This window comes from Rhagoletis pomonella, unplaced genomic scaffold, assembly GCF_013731165.1.
Source record: "Rhagoletis pomonella isolate Grant_MI unplaced genomic scaffold, Rhpom_1.0 Rhpom_scaffold_00009, whole genome shotgun sequence".
In the NCBI taxonomy this organism is placed as follows: domain Eukaryota; kingdom Metazoa; phylum Arthropoda; class Insecta; order Diptera; family Tephritidae; genus Rhagoletis; species Rhagoletis pomonella.
The window spans coordinates 19,391,132-19,408,143 of NW_023458563.1; the positions used below are offsets into that span (position 1 = coordinate 19,391,132).

The 17,012-nt window shown below is 41.7% G+C and overlaps 1 pseudogene; it reads left to right on the forward strand.

The window, feature by feature from the left end:
- The first annotated feature begins 770 nt into the window (after positions 1–770).
- On the forward strand, positions 771–16,179 carry LOC118745435 (annotated as a pseudogene).
- Positions 16,180–17,012: the final 833 nt, after the last annotated feature.

The window sequence follows — 17,012 nt, forward strand, 5'->3', positions numbered from 1 at the left end:
TCTATTTACAAAAACGTCCAACACCAAAAAAGTTTTATAATTGAAAATCTAACAAAATATCAGAAAAATCGAAAAAAATTCTATATAACATTTAGATTTATTTTTACAATATTTGTAGAAATAACCCGAAAAAAGAATTTTTTTGTCAAAAAAATGTTTTCACAAAAAACACAAACACTTATGGGAGTTTTCTATTTGCAATCATTAATAAAATATTACAAAGATCGGAAAATGTTATATAATATTTTCGATTTATTTGCATGTTACTTGTACAAATCAACGAAAAAAAATTTAATTTGTTTACTAAAAAAATTATTTTTACAAAAAATCTAACAGTTTTGGGTTTTCTATTTGAAATTTACCCAAAATATCACAAAAATCATCAATATTCATATTTAATTAACATTCCAAACGTCTCGTGAGATTTAGCTCTGTTAATATTATTATTTTCTGCTTTGTATTTTGCTTTCGCTGTTAAGTTTTCCAAAAATTGGTCGCGAACTGTGTTGCGAATTTGTGTTTAAACATTTAAAAAATTTTGTAAAAATATTTAAAAATGAGCCATTCAGCCCAGTTAGTAAATTTTGTGGCTTCAATAACCAAAATGACGCGCATCGTCCAATTGGTTTACAAAGCGTACGAGCGTGTTCATAAAGCAAGCAAGAGGAGGTGGTGGGTACGCCCAGTAAATTTGACTCGGGAGAAGGAGGGTTTTTATTTGACATGCGTCCAACAACTTAAATCGAAAGGTGAGGAGCATTTCTATAAATCAACCAGAATGAGCGTTGCTAATTTCGATTTGTTGTTGTCGTTGCTAAAAGAAAGGTTGCAACGGTTCTCGAATAGGCATGCCATAAATCCCGAAACACGATTGGCCGTAACATTATTGTAAGCAAATAAATAATCTTAAAGACACGCATATTAATAATAATAATAATAATAATAGATTGGCGCGTACACATATGTCCGATTTGTGGCGTGCGCCTTGATGTTGTCACACAAAGCGGAGGGACCTACAGTTTTACGCCGACTTCGAACGGCGATTGTATTTTTATGAGAAGCTGTTTTTCATGGCAGAAATACACTCGGAGGTTTGCCATTGCCGGCCGAGAGACGACCGCTGTTAAGAAAAAACCTTTTTTCAATATTTCTGCGCATATTACGTTACTATTAAAATCCTTCTTCTTTCAATAATTGCAGTCACTTGGCTCAAAGATGCAATTATTGTAAGCAAATAAATAATCTTAAAGACACGCATATTAATAATAATAATAATAATAGATTGGCGCGTACACATATGTTAGTGTTTGGCCGAGCTTCTCCTCCGATTTGTGGCGTGCGCCTTGATGTTGTCACACAAAGCGGAGGGACCTACAGTTTTACGCCGACTACGAACGGCGATTGTATTTTTATGAGAAGCTGTTTTTCATGGCAGAAATACACTCGGAGGTTTGCCATTGCCTGCCGAGGGACCACCGCTGTTAAGAAAAAACCTTTTTCCAATATTTTTGCGCATATTACGTTACTATTAAAATCCTTCTTCTTTCAATAATTGCAGTCACTTGGCTCAAAGATGCAATTGTCAAATTCTAGCCTGGGCATTCAAGTTAGGTTTGTCGACAGTTCGCAAAATTATTTTTGAAACGTGCGATGCTATTTGGGACGAGCTTCATGCGATATACGTTTCACCTCCTTCACCAGCAGAGTTTGAAATCATCGCGCAAAAGTTTTACGTCAAGACCGGCATGCCAAACTGCTTAGGAGCAATTGACGGAAAACATGTCAACATAACCCGCCCGCGAAATAGTGGTTCGTTATATTATTGTTAACCGCCGTTCTCAGTATATAAAAACCCTTGCGAATTTAACCTTAATCAGGCTGGCTACAAATATGGCGCAAGGGCTGGTTTATTTCTATTTGGAAATTAACAAATTACAGGTTTGAATATGTAATAGAATGATGTTACTACTTACCGCAGTGTGTCCTTCTTCTTTGCTTGACGGCGGCTAACAGATTGAATTGAGTGCGCTAAGCACTGCATAAACCTATCGTTCTCGGTGCGCGAACGGTTAATTGCAAAGCTCATGCGAATGTGCACATAAAGGCAAAGAAGATTGACGCAGTGCGGTAATTTTATACAAACAAATAGTAAGGATACAAATAAGAAATGTAATAACTGCATCCATGTATGTACTTTGGCTCGTACATATGTATGTACATAGAGATGCGCAGACATATGTACATATGAGCGTTTAAGCGTCGACGTTATACCGTAGAAAGGGCGTGCTGCGACATCCCCGCCCCCGTGAATCGGTCCGATTCACCATTTTCCACGTCCAAGATGGCAAGCTTGGAAACGGCACGCCGTTTCGTTCCGGCAGAGGTACAGATATCTACATGCCTAATTTCGCCATTACGTCCAGGATACCGCTGCTCCACTTTGCCACGAAACCATTCTCTCCGCGGCACGTTAGGTTCGCAAATAAAAACTAGATCGCCTTCCTTTAACGGCGTTGTTTTCTCACACCACTTAACTCGCCGCGTCAATGTGGGCAGATACTCGGATATCCACCGCTTCCAGAAGTGATCCCTTAATTGGCGCGCTATGCGCCATTGTTGACGCAAGACGAGCGTGCCCTCTATGACGTCTATTGTGCTCGGTGTCTGTGCTATGTTTGGAGCTCCCAGCAGGAAGTCGTTCGGTGTCAGCGGCTGTTCCTGGTTAACGGAGATAGGCAGATGCGTAAGTGGGCGCGAATTTATGACGTTTTCCGCCTCGATAAGGAAGCAGTTGAGAGTGTGTTCTCGAGGCGATACTTCTTTAAGCGTGTGACGCAGTACTCGCTTGACCGACTGCACCATCCTTTCCCAGGCACCACCTGCGGAAGGATTGAAGGGCGCGTTGAACACCCATTTGACGCCTCTTTGCGTTAGTTCGTCCTGCACGTGGAGACAATCAAAGACTTCGTTGAAGCGCTTGGCTTCATTGTTTGTCCCAACAAAGTTCTTGCCGTTGTCGGACCTTATGCGAACTGGTACTCCGCGCCGATTTATAAAATTGCGGATTGCAATTATACACGAATCTGTGCTCAGATCGTGGGCTAGTTCCAGGTGGACGGCTTGCACGGTGAGGCAGGTGAATAGCGCCACCCATCTCTTTTCTGTGCTTCGGCGAACTGTTACAGTGAGCGGCCCGAAGTAGTCCAGACCCGCGTAACTGAATGGCCTCACGTATGCGGTAAGCCTATCGACTGGCAGAGGCCCCATTAGTGGCGCGATAGGGACAGCCTTATTGAGGCGGCACACTTGGCAGCTGGAAATAACGCTTCGTAACAGGCTACGTAGTCGAGGTATCCAGTATGTTTAACGGACGGCGCAAATTGTAGCCTCGGTGTTCTGATGGCGCATCAGCTTGTGGTGGTGAGCTACGAACAGCTTGGTGAAAGCGTGCTTAGACGGCAAAATGATGGGGCGTCTTGTACTCATTGGGAGCCAGCTGGCTGCATCAATGCGTCCATGAACGCGAAGGGTACCTTCCTCATCGATATACGGCGAGAGTTGGCGTAGTGAGCTGTAGCGTGCGACATCTCGCCCTTCTTTAAGTTGCTGAATCTCTGGACCAAAACGCTCATTTTGTACTAGACGGCATACAAATAACTTCGCTGCTTCGACGTCAACTGCTGTCAGCCCATAGCGACGCTCGGCTGAGTTGCGATGGCGGCAAAGACCGATAAAGTTGAGAACCCAAGCTGTCGTCCGCACCAGTCTGTTGAATGTGGATAAGCGTGTGAAATCTACAAGATTACTTACGATGACCATAGCATATTTAGGTCGGAGCTCCTCGTCGTGTTCGTCGTGATGAATGGCGAAGGTCGCGTCATTGGGCCAGTACCCTTCTTCTCGGCATAGAAAAGTTGGTCCCTGACTCCAGCGGGCATTCGGCGCGAAATCAACTTCACTGCTGAAACGCGTGGCTTCGTCGGCTAGGTTCTCCGCAGTAGGTATCCACCTCCAGTTCGAGGCCTTTGTGGCGGCCAGTATTTCAGCCACACGGTGCTGCACAAACGGCTTGTACCGTCGGTGCTCACTGCGGATCCACTTCAGCACTGTTGTTGAGTCGGTCCAAAGAAGGCAGTCATTTATGACAGCGGAGTGTTCTTCACGGATCGTCTACATTAAACGGGTCCCCAAGACGGCCGCTTGCAGCTCTAGCCTCGGTACCGTGAGCGGTTTCAGAGGAGCGCACTTAGTTTTCGCGCAGTTGAAGCTGGCACTCACCTCGTTCTGGTAGGAGGCTCTCCAGTAAGCGACAGCGGCAAAGGCGTCTTCGCTGGCGTCAACAAAAATATGGAGCTGCAAATTTTGTAGCTTACCGTGGCCGAAGTAGAATCTGGGGACGGCGTACTCAGTTGCAGCGTTGTCGGGCAGTGGTTCGTCCCAGCGCGTATTTTGTTTCCATACCTCTCTCATAAGCAATTTAGCGCCGATGACGAAGTGGCTTAGAAAACCTAGCGGGTCGAAACCCGACATGACCACGCTAAGGAGTTCTCGTTTGGTTGGGCGCTTAGTACCGGCCATTACCTCTGGGTCGACTTTATTAAATTGCAAGTTAAATTTGAACTTGTCTGTTGACGGCTGCCAGTAAAGACCGAGTACCTTCTCGGTCACCAGGCCCTCTTTGCTTGAAATCGGTTTGGTAGCTTCAGCACCACCCAAAGCCGCAACTATCTCTGGCGAATTGGAGGTGAAATTCCGGAGCTCAAGTCCGGCGTCCAGGTGGATAGCTCGAACTTCTTTAGCAATGGAGATAGCTTCATCAAGGGTGTCGAAGCTATCCACGAAGTCATCCACGTAGTGGTAGTCCAGAATTGCTTGTACGGCTCGGCTTGTGGAGTTATGGCGATGTTCAAGTGCGTTTCGCGTCTTGACGTAGTGCGCTGCGCATGGCGAGCAAACAGCACCAAACGTCATGACGCACATCTCGTATACTTTGGCTTGTCTTCCAGAGTCACCGTCGCGCCAGAGAAACCGCTGGGCGCATCTGTCTTCAGGCTGCATCACCAATTGGTGAAACATTTCCTTAATGTCGCCCGACACGCCGACTGCTCCTTCGCGGAAATGAAAAAGAATCGATGGCAGAGGCCGGTACTCTTTCGGACCCTTTAGCAGCATAGAGTTCAGAGAAACGCCGTCGTCCTCGGCCGCGGCGTCAAACACCATTCGAAGCTTCGATGGCTTGTTAGGGTTCACCACAGCGAAATGTGGTAAGTACCAGGTGTGAGATGTCACCATCGAGGCTTCCGCTGGCTCAAGCTTACGCGCATAACGCTTTTCGGTGTATGACTCCATCGTTGCCTTATACGCTGCTGCGAAGTTTGCGTCTCGGTCCATGCGCTTCTCGACACCCACTAATCTCCTTAGTGCCATGGAGTAGCTGTTAGGCAGATGGACGTCGTCTCGCTTCCAGATGAGACCTGTTTGGAACCTGCCCCTAACACGACGTGTGACCGAACTCAAGATAGACCTTGCGCGAATGTCTGCTGCGCTTTCGATTGGTGGCGACGGCCGCACCCCGAAAGTTTCGAGGGCGAAGTAGTTTCCAACCAGCTCATGCAGCGACTCATCCGCCACATTATTGACTAGTAGGCACGAGGGCGTTGCTGACAGGCTTCTGCTGGTTGGCCCAAACACCACCCAGCCCAGTTCAGTATTGGCGACAAATCGACCATTTGTTCTCATCCTCAGCGTAGTTGATGGCAAACCTAGGTGGCAGTGGTCGAGACCGATGAGGAGTTTTGGCGTCACTCCGGTGTATGGCTGAACCGGCAACTGACACAAGTACTTTTCGTCGCTATGCAAGTCAGCTCTGGATAAACTTTGCGAGGGTAACTGTAGGTTTGGCACCGCATATACGTTCCGAAGCTTGTATAAATAAGTCCACCACAACTGAAGGCTCTTGGGCTGACCGTCCACCAACCCATTGTATGCTGAGGCGTTGTGGTTGCCCATGCAGACCCAGCTCTTGGGCGAGTGTCTCATCTAGCATTGTGACTGAGGAACCTTCGTCCAGCAGTGCGTATGTACGACGCGCTTGTTTCTTCCATGCAAAGTGACTGGAAGAATACGAAACAGGAGTCTACCTTCAAATGCGTCAGCGGAGCAGCTGAGAACAGCGGCTTCTGCGTCGTTCGAAAGCTGACGTTGGAGTACTCGTTGCGCTGACTGCGCTTGTGTGTCTCTTACGTCGTGACTTGGAGATGGTACTGGTTTTACGTTGTTGTTGGAGACCTCGTGTAGCAGTTTATGGTGCATTCTAGGGCATCCATTGATGGCGCATTGTTTCCGTCGATGACAATCTCGTGTAGCGTGACCAGCGTGAAGGCACGCGAAACATAAGCGTCGTGATTCGGCCTCTCTCCATCGGTCTGCCACTGTTGCCTCAATGAAACCTTTACACTCAAACACTTTGTGGGCGCCCTGGCATATTGGGCACCTTCGTGTCTGTTGCTTTTTGTCGACGTGCAGGACTACTCGGCGTTTCGAATCACGTCCGGGCTCTTCATCGTAAATGGTACAGATCACGTTGGCAAGTGAGTTTAGCCATTCACTGAAGTGCATCACTGTAGCCCGAGGCTTTACTTTAGCAGCAACCATAGCCCACTCGACTCGCTTGCTTGTTGGTAGTTTGGAAGTAAGTTCATCGAGGAGTGTCGGATTGGAAAGCTGATGCTCACCGTTGGCAGACTGAAGGAAGGCACAAATGTTCCTCACCTTCGTGGCAAACGGAATCAGTTTCTGCACTGGACTGCATTTTCGGAGATAGGGAGGATTTCACGCACTTGGGATAGCTGACTGCGTATAAGTTGCTCCGGCCGGCCAAATCTGAATTGCAACTGATCGACTGCAACTGATGCAGCTTACATTGCTGGGGTGAATCAGCAGAGATTTCACCACTTCACGTGCCTCGCCTTTTAGACACTTCCGTAGCCTCTGGTTATTTTCGAAGTTGCTGTAGCCGTAAGCTGCAGTTGACTCCACGAATGCTGTGTGGAATATAGGCCAGTCTTCGGCCCTTCCACTGAAATCTGGTAAATCGATAATTTTTCTTGGCATGATCGAACCGTATGACATGTACTGCATATTCCCGTGACTTATGTTGGCGGAAACGGGTTGAAATAAGTAAGTAAGTAAGTAAGTAAGTTTTATTCATTATTATCTTAAAACAATTAAATTTGATACATCAAATACACAGATACATTAGTAAAACTTAATTTAATAAGATAATAGTTAATGGCGTTGAGTGTCCCAATAAATGGACAGAGATAACGCCATATTCTTAATATATATAATTAGATGTTGAGTATTGTGGGGTACAAATAGTTGTAAACAAAAAAGGAATATGGATTATCCAAAAATCAATTTGCAATTAAATTTACCAGATAAAAATTACAGAAGAGTAGCAATACAATTTTTTGCAATATTTAAGTAGAAAAAGCGATCATGTTAAAGGCCGCAGCAGAACTTCCATGTCGTCATGTTCGAAGCCGAGAAGCCACGATTTCACTGCCTTAAGGAAGACGGTTAACCTTCTAATGACTTGAATAGCTTTAGGGAGTTTATTAAAAACCATACAAGATACTATGGTAAAGAAACTACGAAACATGGTGGTGCGAGAGGCAGGTACTGCAACATTTGAATGCGAGCTGCTTCTCAACCTGTACGAATTGCATATTGGATGAGTGGTGAGAGGTTGGTACACTGACGGAAGCGGTTGAGGCATCGTATAGATTACCTGCTATCGACGAGGTGCTGCAAGTGGCCGATGTCCCGTTGGCTGGGCTATGCACAGTAGCTGTACTGGCTGGAAGCGAATAACGGATGTTGGCAAATGTTGGTCCCGTATTTGCATGTACGGTTACCGGCTGCACGGATAACGGTTGCGTTAATAGCAACGAGGGCGACCGCTCCGCGGCTACGTCAGCGCATGCAGGGGCGGTGCTACTACCGGTACCACCATTATTCTGGAGCGCCACTTTCAGAATTTCGTTTTGCATATCACGTTCCTTCAAAGCGCTTTCCAGCAAGGCTATTTCCATGGTGAGAAGGTCACTTTCTTGTCGAGATGTGATAATGGACGACGAGCTTGTGGGAGCTGCGGCAGTTTTGGATGCTGGAACCTTCTTAGTTGCCCCAGTGGCATTGGGAGCGGCAACACTGGGCTCCCTGGCTGGGGCCATTTTAGCACCTCCGGCGGTACCAGGGGCGGCGTCTCTAAATTCCCTGGCTGGGACCATCTTAATAGCTCCGGCAGCGGTGGGAGCGGCGATGCTAGGTTCCCTGGCTGGGAAATTCTTCGTGGCTCCTACAGCAGCAGGAGCGGCTTCGCTTGGCTCCTTGCCTGTAGTAACCTTAATGGATCCGGCTGCAGTGGGAGCTGTATCGCTACCATCCCTGTCTGAGATACTAGCAGCTCCGGCGGTTGCGGGAGTGCCCCTAGCTGGGGCTCCGCTGGTCGTCGCAGTAACATATGTTTCGGCAGCAGAAGTCTGGTTTACTGCAGTGGTGTTCCTTTCACTGGCGGCTGCATCGCCATCGACGTTGGACTCGCTTTCCGTATTGGAGCGAGTGACTCGGCGTGGAGGGTCGCGTGTCATCTTGCAGGCAATTCACGATGACAAGTAAGCACGAATTAAGGCAGATGTTCGACGTATGGCAAAGTCGCTTCGAATTGCTGTAGACACTATGCAGGAAACTGCCACTACTACGAGCGTAGATGCCGATTTACTGCGAAATAAAGATGTTAACCGCCGTTCTCAGTAGATAAAAACGCTTGCGAATTTAACCTTAATCAGGCTGGCTACAAATATGGCGCAAGGGCTGGTTTATTTCTATGTGGAAATTAACAAATTACAAGTTTGAATATGTAATAGAATGATGTTACTACTTACCGCAGTGTGTCCTTCTTCTTTGCATGACGGCGGCTAACAGATTGAATTGAGTGCGCTTCGCACTGCATAAACCTATCTTTCTCGGTGCGCGAACGGTTAATTGCAAAGCTCATGCGAATGTGCACATAAAGGCAGAGAAGAATGACGCAGTGCGGTAATTTTATACAAACAAATAGTAAGGATACAAATAAGAAATGTAATAACTGCATCCATGTATGTACTTTGGCTTTATGTTCGTACATATGTATGTACATAGAGATGCGCAGACATATGTACATATGAGCGTTTAAGCGTCGACGTTATACCGTAGAAAGGGCGTGCTGCGACAATTATAATTATAAAAAAACGTATAGCTTAGTTTTGTTGGCAGCATGCGATGCAAACTACGTGTTCACCTACGTGGACGTTGGGGCCCTAGGTAGTCAAAGTGACGTTGGTGTTCTAGCTAGAAGTGCTTTTGGAAAACAAATATTAAATGGAACCATTGATGTTCCTAGTGACGCTAATTTGCCTGGTACAGCGGGACGTTTTCCATACTATTTCGTTGGTGATAGCGCGTTTCCGCTAAAAAGTAATCTGATGCGACCATTTCCGGGCCACAGTTTACCAGCAGATAAGGACAAGTTTAATGCAACGTTGTCGAAAGCTCGCGTCCACATTGAAAATTGTTTCGGAATTTTGGCTAATCGATGGAGGATCTTACACACCAACATACATGCTTGTCCGAAGAACGTAGACAAAATCGTTTTGGCAACAATTGTACTGCATAAGTTTTTAATGTTACAACACGACAGAAATTATTTTACGCTAGATTTAGTTGACCGTTCCGATAATAGTCATGAGTATCAGGGTCGTTGGAGAAGCGAAATAAATCCGTTGGAATCAGTCCATCAAGGATTCGCCAATCGATCATCTTCCAACGCATTTCACTTGCGCAATAAACTTAAAGATTTCTTAAATAATAACAGTGTATAAATATAAAAAAACTCGTATAAGTCGTATATATAACTTTTTTTTTCATTCACAAAATCTTTTAGTTTATATCGTTTCGTTCATAAATACCTCAAAAACAAAGTTCTTACCTTTTCCTAGTCCTGAATCCATAAATACTTCATATTCTTGCGTACACTTCAAATAAAACTTTTAGTTGATAAAATTTCTAGTACAGATTTATTTACTATATAACATTTTGACATTTTAATAAATTAAAAATAGTTGTCCCACAATCATAATAATTATAATAATGCTACAAGCTTAACCAAACAACTTAAATTTTAATATTGCAATAACAGTAAAGTGCTGAACATAACTTTACGACACTCACATATTGAAAAGATTTTACCATTTATCTACATATTATTTAGTTTTAATTATTTGTTTATAAAAATATAGTTTATTTGATTTTAGAACAATAAGGTGTGAGTTTTATCCTTGCACCCACCCACTGTTGTTTTGGAGTTTTTTTTTTTTGTTGAAGGTGTTGCTAATTTTCTCCATTTACAAAAAAACGTCCAACATACTTTTTATGGAAGAAAATAGGTGCGTTCGTTTAAAATCTCGAGTAAAAACCAACCAACTGCCAAATTCCGGCGAAATGTCATCTGTTCTCTCACAAGAGAGAAATATCCAAAATAGTACGCGAACAGAAAATTTGCTGAAACTTGCAAGTTAGACGAACAGCTGATATAATTTTTGTTTACATTCAAAAGTGTAAAATTTTAAACGTACGAAAAGTCATCACAAAGTGTTATACTGACCAGTTTATTGATTAAACAAATAACTACTTATTTCTTACAAGTTTAATTAGTCGGATTTTGTAATTTTTAACTTCCAAACCATCAAATTCAATTTTGTGATTTGCGTAAATGCTAACGAGCTGTTTTTGATCAGCTGTTTTCCTGTTGGCAAATTGCTGTTAGCAAAAATTTTTCCAGCAGAAACCAGCAGCTCCCCTCAAAATGAAATGTCACTTTGCTCTCTTAATTTCCCCTACTTTACAAGTTTTTGCGTACGCGAAAAACATATATATAATACATATACTAAGTTTAGGTATATATTTTAAAACGCTGCCAAAAATCGAGGAAACGGGGTACAGCTAATTTTCTTTAACACAATGTCAGCATATTAGTGGAGTTTGAGTTCAGGATTAAATTATAAACAAAAGGCTCATGTAATTAAGAGATTTAAACGTTTAAAAATGATGCCTACGAGTTGGCCTGTTATGACTTGTGGACACAGATATATGCATGCTCAATTTTCCTTTCCAAATATGTTTTTACATACACGCATATACTAAACTACGTACGTATATATTTTTATATATACTTGCATATTTACTGTGTATGTACATATAAATTTCGCCTTGTTATTTAGTTTCTTCTGATAAAAAAAAGTTGAAAATTAGTAGAGGGAAAGCAAAACATTAAATTATTCTCTAATCATACATATATGCTCATTATAAAATCGGGCTTCTAATGCTTCCGAGTGAGCTTCTATTTCCGAGAATACCATAGCAGAAACTTTGGCCTCAATCCAGTTCACTACACTTGTTGGCAAACCGGCTTCTTTCACCTTTTTGGCCAAACTAACAAAATGTAGCTCGGTGCTATCCTGCTCCTTCCTCTCCACGCAGAACTCGGAGCAAGTTTGAGTTATGTTTGAAGCCGCCAGGTCTATCAATGCCTCGAATTTGTCCCGCTCGTCTTCGTATTTGAAATAGCAAATGTATACTAGCATTTAAACAATATATATCTATAACAAAAAAAGGGTTTGTTCGTGTGTTCAATGATGCAACAGCATTACAAGATCGACTTAAGTACTAGCGCCGGGCATCTTCAGCTTTTCCATTGTCAATAATGTTAACTCGTATCGATGTTAGTTATTTCCCAGTTGAGATTTTGTGATATATATGTAGGTAAATAAATGGTGGAACAACATGAGAATGATCACCCACTTTTATTATAATTTCATGCATTCTTTATGCAAAAAGCGGAGGAAAGTATATGCAGCACTTTAGACGAAATTGCATTTACTTACATACATATATGTATATGTATATTACAAACTCTCAATTAGGAAGCAACCAACATTCACAAAATGGTTACTCTGGACACTGGTGATATGGTCGATGCGAGTTACTTGTAATTCTGGACACTAACGACACTGGACACTGTTAACAACATTGACACTGGAAAAGCTGGAGATGCCCGGCGCTAGTGCCACTAGCTACGTAGGAAATCCACTTCTCCGAAGCTAATCAAAATCAAAATAATCTTACCTTTCGTACCCGTGAACTATACGGCGGTGTTTCTGCCGCTGTGGGGCTTTCTTCGTCAATAACTACAAGCTCCTCGGGTATGCTTCCAATTTTTCTAAAACAAATATAAACAATGCACTTTTAAAAACAGTCTTTTTTAGCATACAATTAAATGTACATGTACTTACGTTCTGGTGCTTGTAACATTGCCCAGAAAAGACATCGCCTCCAAATACCTCCACTTACGCCGACGAGTTTCAGCACCGCTTCCTGATGTGCACAGCTCCATTCTTTTGCAGCGTTTATAGCAGTCTCGCAGCCCCTTCTACCGCTTTTTGCACATTGCCTCTATAAATTAACTTAACAATTAAAATACACAAATTAAATTTAAATTTTAAGTACCTACCGTCTAAATGAACATTTGAAGCGACCTCCCTCCAGGCGATTTCGCAGATTTTTATAATCTGCCAGGCCCAAATCGTATATTACTGGGCGATGGCGCACTTCCTCAATTAAAATTTCATCAATTTCCATGTTAAAACTTTAAAATGCTTAATAAAAACAGCTTGTAAAAATTACAGACGCGTGCGAAACAAAACAAATTGCAAAGCCCAATGACAATTTGCCAGAAGAAGAAGACAAGCCTATGTCGTCTGTCAAAAAAGAAATAGATGTAATCTGGCCACAGCTACATTTTTGGCTAGTCGCATTGTTGCCGTGTCGTCGCCAAAATAATTATCTACATAAGAATACGTGGTAAAATAATTTGACAGCTGTGGTTCGTAGCTCGTCGTTTTCAATGTGTTCCGCACTTTATACATATAAGAAAAGCATACCTGATTTCGAACGAAGTAATATTTACATATATCAGTCATCGACTGCACAGTATAGACAGTAACCAACCTTTTTGGGTTTTTGTTGTAGTAGTCGTTGTTGTTTTAGTTATATTCACTCCTGAGGAAGGCACGGGGTTGTGTGCTGCTATTTAATTGCCTTCCTCAGACTTTTTCTTAGATTTCAGGGTTGTGTGCTGTATTATTATTAGATAAATAAATTTAAGTATTTGTCAAATCGTGATTTTATTAAAAGAAAATTATAAATGGTGTTGAAAAACCAAACAAACACTCGTGCGAAAGCTCTATTTTTGTGTATTGTTAAAATTTATACATGGCGTACTTATTCTTTTGTGGACTTTATGTTACTTGAGAATTTAGACAACGTGCGAGCTGCCAGGTTCTGTTATCAATATAATTAACACAAGCTTTTCCGAGTGGTTGCCTTTCAATAAAAAGAATAAACAAATATTCGCAAATAAATTGGATTTATTTTATAACTGACAACTAACCTACGCTTTTTGTTCTTTTCTCCATTTTAATTTTGACTCCTTATTACCGCCAACAACTTTATATGTATACATATTTACAAGCTGTCAAAATTTTGCGTAGTCCCACAAGCTAGGTAAAAACTATGGCATTCGCATTCACAACGAGAAATCTCAAAATTTTTGTTTGGTCTTTCCAAATTTTCTCTTTTTAATCAGTTGGCAAAGGCCCCCAGTGGCAGCGCTCCGAGCGTTGAGATAGTAATTTCATGTCAATTAGTAGTAAAGTTCCATGTTGAAAATTTTTTATTATGGCGAGAAAAATTTACATTTCTGCTGTGCCAATTCGTAACTTTTTACTGCTGGAAATTTTTGACAGTTGCTCTGGTTCAAAAGAAGTTGAGCAATTAAAATCAGAAATTATACAAAAAAGACTTGTCTTTACTGACATTTATTCTTCTAGAACTAAAAGCCATGAATTTATTAGAAGCCTTAGTAATAAAATCAAACCATCAGGCCGGGTTGAAAATTTTCATTCACCTCATAGTTAACAAAAATTTACAATCCGTAGTACTTTTGTATCAATTCTCAAATGCGTATAATTTAAATCGTTTAGAAAATTAAAAGCAATCCTGCGTGCTTGGAAGGCGTGTGTACCAATAATTTCATCCCTAGCATATTCATCCCCGAGGAAGGCAGTCGCCAAATTCACCGAAGGTTGTTTACTGATTATATTGTGATCGACTGACACTTAAAGCATACGGTTGTGCTCAACAGTGGTATCGGTGAATTCTCTTTCGCATTCTATTCGTGAGTGTTTTTTTTTCACGCCTTGTGTGAATTACTTATATTTGATTTTTATTTGGTAAGAAAAGCGTATTATTACTGCTCTCGGTGGTAGGACAAATTAATATGTCCCTTCAGGGACCTCCCCTCGGGTTTGCCCTGTTATCTACAAGTCCAAAACCAAAAAGAAAAAAAACACACAATCAATAACCAAAGAAATATTTCCTACTCTGCCTTCAATAAAAAAAGATAACCCGAAATACCTTGTGGCTAGCGCAATAAATTCAATTAAACTATTAAATAAATACTCTTGCTTTGCCGTACACAAGGCTTTAAAAAACATTTCCACGGAAAAAATAGAAATCTCAAGTCTCAGAGACGGCAGCCTCCTGTTGTTCGTTAAAAATGATGCAGTTGCAAGAAAATTTCTCGCTACAACTAAATTAATTTTAGTTTGCGATGTGAAAATCGAAATGCACCATAATCTCAACAATTCTAAGGGCACCATTTATGCACCTTGCCTAAACGAAATACCAGAAACAGAGATAATTGAGAATTTAAAAGATCAAGGTGTTGTGTCAGTATATAAATTTCTTAAACGTAATGATGGTCAAACTGTTGCTAGTGGAGTCGTGTTGCTCACATTCGACTTGTATCAGTTGCCAGAAAAGATAGACGTCTCATGGTACACTACTAAAGTAAGGCCTTATTACCCAAACCCAATGAGGTGTAAAAGTTGTCAAATTCTTGGGCACACAACTAAGAGATGTAACAAAACCCCAGTATGCGATTTATGTGCACTTCCACCTCACACGCCAACACTATGCTCTCGTACGTTTTGCGCAAATTGCTCAGGCAATCATGCTGCCTCCAGTAAATCTTGCCCAAAATTCACCCAAATGAGGCAAATTATTACAATAAAAACTGACAAAAAATGGAGCATGCGCGAGGCTATAAGAATACATAGAATGCAAATACCCCCCACTCTCAATGAATCTTCCTCCTCTTTCGCTAACGTAACAAAAAAGACTAGTAGTAATCAACAAAACAATATTAACACATCAAACGTAAGTAATCACCAAGCAGAACAAATCTCCACAAACATCAACAATTTAAATAATGTCAAAACAAATAATACCACAAAAGAAAATAGCAAAAATACAACAAATACAACATACAAGCCAGCATCACCTATTCCCACTGTTAGGACTCATCTCGCCTCCACCAGCAACTATAACAAAAGTAACCCACAAACCGAGCAAATATTTTCTAATAGCATCAATGCTAACATTAACACCACATTGAACGAAAAAGAATATAACGCAAACACCGATAACCCTGTTGATTACGCACAAAATAACTCAGTCGATTACTACACTACAAACCCTAACATTTTCTCATTTTTTTCGCAACTTACTTCCTCCCAGCTTCCCACCTCCCCTTTCCCGCCTGTGAATACAGAAACCCATCCCAAAAAGAATAATAAATGATAAAAATTATACAATGGAACATTAATGGACTCTTTAATAACTACGTAGATTTAAACATATTAATCAATGAATTCAACCCAGCAATTGTCGCGCTGCAAGAAACACATATTCCGTTCAACAAAACAGCGTACGCACCCAATAAATATAATAGCTACTTTCACAATTTCCCCCAAAATACCACTTGTAAACAGGGCATCGCTCTGTTTATAAAAAAATCCTTAAATCATGTCTCATCAAATATTTCCTGCCTAGCCATTCAGATAGATATTTGAAGAAATATCACTTTAATTAATTGTTACATTCCTCCAAGCCAAAACTTTAATTGCAAAGAGCTTACCGATATATTTAATAAATTTTCCACCCCAATTATAGCCCTAGGCGACTTCAAAGCCTGGAGCCCATTGTGGGGCTCTGGACATTCTAATAGAAGAGGACAGACTATGGAAGATATAATTTTGAGCCAAAACCTTATTGTCTTAAACGATGGCCTACCTACACATTTTTCCACACACCAAACCTTCACCCATCCTGATATAATCCTTGCATCCAGTTTCATAGCTCCCAACCTTTCCTCCCGAACATTAGACGAATTCCACAACAGTGGCCATTTTCTCCTTATAACAACATTTTCCATCCCCGATTGGTACGAAATCAAGCCACGATCAAAATTTTTAACAGACAAAGCCGACTGGGAAAGATTTCATTCTTTCTCCGTAATCCTATCGAACAATAAACCGGTATCAAAAAACATCAACGCAGAAGCTGCTAGTATTAAAACAATAATTCGTTCGGCAGCACACCGTACAATACCGCAAACAAACACAAAAACATTTTCCGCCAAATTACCATACTGGTCCAACCTACTTACCATCTTAAGAAATAACAAGCAAAAACTGTGAGCCAAATACAAGCACCGCATGACCGACACCAACCTCATTAATTATAAAAAAGCGAATGCTGCGTTCAAAAGAGAGCTAAAATCAGCCAAAAGACAGTCGTTAGAAAAATTGACAGCAAATATAAATCCTGCCTCAAGCCCTAAACAAATATGGTCAGATATAAGAATGCTGACGGGCTGCTCCCCTCGTTTCCGCATGCAATTTATCTATAATGAGCAAGGACCGATCTATACTTCACCAGATATCGGTGAAGAATTCGCCAAATCATGGTCGAGCTACTCCCACGACTCCAACTTCGATCCTGCCTTCAAT